General features: G+C 38.1%; 1 long non-coding RNA gene across 1 annotated transcript; it reads left to right on the top strand.

The window, feature by feature from the left end:
• The first annotated feature begins 3,577 nt into the window (after positions 1–3,577).
• On the top strand, positions 3,578–4,764 carry LOC136374318 (uncharacterized). Its single transcript, XR_010745874.1, has 3 exons — positions 3,578–3,881; positions 3,992–4,074; positions 4,194–4,764. It is a non-coding gene; the product is annotated as an uncharacterized lncRNA (long non-coding RNA).
• Positions 4,765–5,855: the final 1,091 nt, after the last annotated feature.

The raw sequence follows: 5,855 nt of genomic DNA, 5'->3' as shown, positions 1-5,855 counted from the left end.
TCATGCTTTGTCTTGCAATGCTTTGAATCAGGCTCATCCTTGCTTATCAAGTCAAGCTGTCTGCTGCTTCACTACCAAGGTGTATGAAACCACTCTGTAAGCCCATTCTTCTTCCCTATTAGAGTCCTTGCTCATAAATCATTCAAATCCCTCAACCTGAACCCTGCTTTACTGCTGCCTCTAGTAATTTTTATTTATGTCTGGAAACTCTTTGGGATGTCAAAAAAGAGCCAACTGAAACAAATGCATTCCAATGTATTTCTTTTCTCCTGCAGTGCAAATTCAGGAGGGCTAGCTCCTGGCAGCTTGACCAAGAGTGGAGCAAAGGAATATTTCCCCAGCCAAACATCACTCTCAAGTGTGAGAAAAGAGCTAATATAGCATTTCCTCCTGGACAGCCAGGTGCCTGGCATTTCCCAACTGAGGTGTATTTAACTGGGTCCTCATTTGGATGCATCAGGCTAGGAGGTTTGCAAGTCAAAGCACTGTAAACATATTCAGAGTCCTTTCTAAGGAAACCTATTATGAATCTTAACACAAATATTGAACCTGATATACCCAGACTAGTTAGAATGTACAATACAAAAAAATACTACTACTACCACCACTACTTCTACCAATAATAAAGAAATCAAAAAATCATTAAATATAACTAGGGCTTATATATGTATATAGCTACTGTGAAGTTCAAGCTTAGCAAAGGTGGAAAGCAGAAGTTAAGAAAAAAATATTTGGGGTAAATTTGTACGTATTTTCTTATTCACACAGTATTAGCAGACAAAACATGTTTAGGCTTCATGTGCACTTAACAGTGTATTGTTTCTCCCCCTGATACAGCTTGAAAGACCACAAGCCTAACTATAGTCTTACAAGCTCAGGTGATGGATGTTTGTGCTTTAGGGGTAGGGATTAATGCATTAAATTAGTTATGCTTTTCTGAGCAGCAATTTGCCAGAAGAAGTGTGGATGGATTTGTGATTTGCATAATAATAAGCTTTGAAATACTCACAGCTGAGGAAAATAGAACAGAATATTTCAGTCAGATGGAACCTAGGATGATCACCTAGTCCAAGACTCAGGAAAACAGCTCCAATTAATGTAAGTGGAAGTTGTGTGGCTAAGACCACTAATAAGCTTTGTGTCTTCAACCAAGGATCTTTAGAATGTCATAAATTTTCTTATACAACATTGTATTTTGTGCTCTGAGTAAGCTGAATACCATATAGAAGAGGAATTGCCTAAATTCTACAAGAACACTCAAAATAAGATGTAGGTATGGTGAATGGAACAAACCAGCTGTTAGCTTAATTTGGTGTGGTCTGGAAGGTTTAAATGCCCAATATGCTTACTGGCAATACCTAGCTGAGATTAGTAAACAAAATTTTATTCTTCACAGAGGAAGTGCTGTATCAGCAAAACCATTTTTCCTTAATGTATGGGGAAAAAGAAAAAGGTTTATGTAGAAGAATAAATAGTGCATGAAGCAGGGAGAAACTACTTGGGCAGATGTTACAGTCAGTTTTATAGCATATCAGTCACTATAGTATGTATAGGTGAGGTGACCTAGATGTTTCCCAAGCTATATATCAAATACATACTGCTGGAATGTACCCAGCTCACTTCTGAAGAGCTCCTGTGGGTAACATGATTACTCAGATTAAATATGGTTAAAAATATTTTTCCTCCATACATCTACCAGAAGAGACTCTCCATTCCATTCATCTGCTCCTCCAGCCCCTCTTACTCTTGAGCCCTGTTCTGGATGCAGGACATGTAGCTAACTTGGCACTGTTGAAAATGTGCCCTCTTGTATCTGCAAGGATGCCAACTCCTAGGGTCATATAGGTAAGTACATTCTTTGCCTTCAGAAACGTTTTCTTTCTACTACAAAGCAAAAAAAAACCCAAACAGGTGTGTTGAATATATTCACTGGGGATGATGGAAAAAAGCAAGAGCACATAAAAGGATGAAGGTAGAGGTTTTTTGGTAAGAGTGATCAGAACCTCTCCTATGAGTATGTGCCTTCCTGTGCTCAGCTGGTAGTGATCCAAACATCATCTTTGTCCACTAGAAATCAAAGAGAGCCCACATCAGCCTTGACCAGGGGACAGAGGCTCAGAGATTAAGAAGAGACATCACTTGGGTAGGTTACTGATGAGTATTTTAAAGTCATTCCATTATCAAAGAGGTTTGAATAACCACATTTATTGTCAGTATTATACGTATCAGTATTACACACAGAGTTAAATGCATGGTTATTGTACTCCCCTAAAACACAAAAAAAAATGTTCCTGAGGGCTCATAAAATACTGAAATAATAATTTCATACTTCTTTTGCTTTTCCTTAGCTATATATTTTGTTTCTTCCTTTCTCCTCTTCCCTCTTAACAATCCTTATGCTTGGCAGTTTTAATTTTTTCCCTCTTTCAGACTGTCAGTCACAAACAGTATCTTGACTTAAAAAGAGATCTTTTCTTATTTCAGAAGCCTTTTACTGTCACTATGACTGCAGGCTTTATGCTTATCTCCTGCTTCTCAGATAAGCTTTCCCTTCACTAAGATCCATCCTATAATCTCAACCTATTTATATGTGATTTAAACTCCTTGAGATGAATAGATTTTTTTTTCTGCTTGTTTTATTTGAAAGGATTTTATTTAGGGGACTCAGTTCTGATACAATCTAGACTCCTGGCATTCAGTTAAAAAATACAAACAATAATGAAGAAAGCTTCCCATTTTCTGAGAAAGGCATTTTGGCAAGAATTGTACATACACAACACTCATGAAAAATTAAAAGGTGAAAATAAATAAACAATTTGCTTTGCATGGGCATAATGCTTTCTAGGCTAGCAAAACTTTGGGGCATATAGTTCTGCTGTTGTCATGTTGCTGACACCGGAAAGAAAATTCCTGTGCTTAGTTCATAAGCAATTAATTTTTTTTTTAACAGCTTGCAGTACACAAAAAGAAGAGAGCCTCTTAAAAATCTAATTCCTATATTCTCAAGGGCTTGAAGACTCTGTAGGCTGCTGGAATTAAATGGCTGTGATTTTCTGTAAATCCAGATGTTTGCTTCATTAAACCTTCATGAAATCTAAACACACTCTTCATTCCACATATCTCTTACATGTCTCTCAAACATTTATTCTGTTGATACATTTATTTTTAGTGATAATGTATTTGCATTTACAAACATGGTTCATAGATAGATGATATTACAGGAAATCCCTACAAAGCAGAGTAGTAATCCCTCTATATAAACACTTGGAACACAAAAGCACATTCAGAATTTTCTATAGACACATGAATTGAATTCTATTTGGGCCTCTCCAAGAGGCCAAGAGCAAAATACATGCAGTGAACTTTTCTAAGAAGGAAGACAAGATTGTCAAACTCACCTTTAAGCAAACAGCAGCAACCCTCAGTCTTTCTTTACAGGTAAGAAACAGATGCTTTTCATTACTTTGGGCAATAACATCTCATTTGCACGGCACATCAGCAAGCTGGGAAACATCAGCTATGCCTGATTAAGTTGATTCCACGTTTCTTCAAGCTTGGCTCAGCACAAAGAAAAAAATCAGGTTGGTTTATGCAGTGGATAACAGGTAGGAGAAGTTCTGGAAACACTGCTAAGAATAAGGACTGAAGGAAAACTGGCAAACTCAATTTTGGCCCTAACACAAGGCTGTCTGCTATCTCACCCTCTAGGCAGAAATTTTTGGCAGTTTAGGAGTGAGCAATTTCCCCTGCCAGGTAACTGAAATGTATTCTCCATGGCACATTATTTTACATAGCAGGTCAGGAGGGGTATCAGTGAATAGGAGGTCCAGCATCCCTTTCTGGCATGGGTTGAACAGCTGAGATGCCTGCAGGAGCTAAGGGTATGTAATTACAGCCTTCACTCACAGATGTCCTCACTGGCATGAACTCTAGTTATAGCCATTGGTGATATGTACTTTGGCAAGGTCTTGACAGAATGGATATTTTCCAGGATGTCTGCAGCAGCTAAGAGCTTGTGGAGCTGCACTCTCCATGCAGGAGGTTCTGAGGCCAAAGCAGGAGAAGCAAGTTTGAGTATGCTAACATTGGAAGGTTCTCTCTCTCTCTTTATGTGTATAGAAATAGTTTTTAATCTTTACTTCTGTGGAAGTGAATAGCAATTCTCTGATGAGATTTCATTCATTTCATTTCAGCCTTTGTTGAGAGATGATGAAATCTGGTGGAGAGACATTTAACTGTGAAGCACAGTGGAAAGCTGGAACCATCTCTACTCAAAGCATCCTTCAGGGCTGATACCCCGGAGGGACAGGAGCAAGCAGGGGGCTGTGAAACACTGCACAAGCCTTGCAGTGCTATTCATTCCCTGACACTTTAATGCCATTCAGTAATTTACATGGGGTGTGAAGCCAGCAGGGTTTGACACCAGTAAGGTCAGTTCTGACACCAGGGATACAAACTTGGGTCTCAGCAGAGGAAAAAACTAAACCAGTGCAAGCATGTTTTTCTCAGGTAGTCAAGCAAGGTACCTAAGGTAGTAAAAAATCATTTACCAACTTGTCTATAGTAGAGTGCCTGCTGTGAGCTTTCATCCTCTTCATACCTTTGCAGATGCTGTAAGCACCCCTGCAAAGGGTTCTGACATTTCTTCTATTAAACATAACAGGAATTTAAAATTGTTTTCAACAGAAAAAGATGCAAAGAGAACAAAGCAGCACATTCAGTTTCTGAAATGTTGAAAATGAATGACTGCATTTCATTTGCTTATTTTAATCTGACTTAAAGAGTTAACACTCGTTAAGCACAGCTTGCATTGGTACAGAGCGGAAGAAAGCAAAAGCAAACGCATTAATTACTGTTCACTGACCACAGTTATGATTTTGAAACATGCTCCATTAGTGAATGGTGAACAGTGGTAATTAGTGATTACCTCCAAATCACAGCTGCAGTGAATACAAAAATTTGAAGCACACAATCGCCAATGTCATTATTATGAACTATTCTACCTTTGAAGGATCACTGTTGAAAAGAATAATTCTATGAATGCATCCTTAATTTCTTTTTTAAAAACACATTTTTGTAAGAAAAGGATGTAAGACCTGTAAATTAAAAAAAAAAAAAAATCATTAAAAGGCATTTTCTCTTGGATAGAATTCCTACCCAGGAATGATACCATTCTTGTTATTAGCTTCTCAAAAGAATAGACTTGGGGACAGCCCTTGACTTGCTCCTCTGCAGACCAATGCTCTTATCTTCTGATTGTATCCAAAAAAAAAAAAAAAAAAAAAAAAAAAAAAAAAAAAAAAAAAAAGTGCTTTTACCCCTTTAAAAGCTATTCTGAAGCCTCTCCAACCCTACAGGAAGGTAGGCTGGTAAGAAGATGGAGTAGAGGTTGCTTTTTTTTATCCTAATTAGCTAAGGAGTTGTATTTTCCCTATTAGGAGAGCTCTTTTTCTGAATCCACACAGTTAAGTTCTAAGAGACAGCTTAAGGCTGTCAAGAGACTGACACTGATGGTAATGTAGAAGATGGATGTAGTTTCCACTCACATGTTTTGCAGAGGTCTTTCTGTTGCTGTTGTGGTAGAGGCCAGGTCAGAGTGCTGTTTATTCACAGATAGGAGAATTGCTGAGAGAAGATTTGAAGATATGACTGAAATGTTTCACAGAGATTCAAAAGATTACTTTCAGAGAGCCCAGACTCACAAAAAGAACTCTGATTTAAAGCTGCTCTATAGGGGTTGCGAGTAATTTAGCATAGGAGATAGGAGAAAAGCCTCACATGTTGTGCATGTAAAATACCACAGCACTGCACGTTATAAAATGACACAGCTGTCCTCTGCTCTTTTGGTATCAGAG

Source organism: Sylvia atricapilla, chromosome 2 (assembly GCF_009819655.1).
Source record: "Sylvia atricapilla isolate bSylAtr1 chromosome 2, bSylAtr1.pri, whole genome shotgun sequence".
Taxonomy (NCBI): domain Eukaryota; kingdom Metazoa; phylum Chordata; class Aves; order Passeriformes; family Sylviidae; genus Sylvia; species Sylvia atricapilla.
The sequence above is the reverse complement of the archived record's forward strand: the minus strand, read 5'-3'. Positions and strand labels throughout refer to the sequence as shown.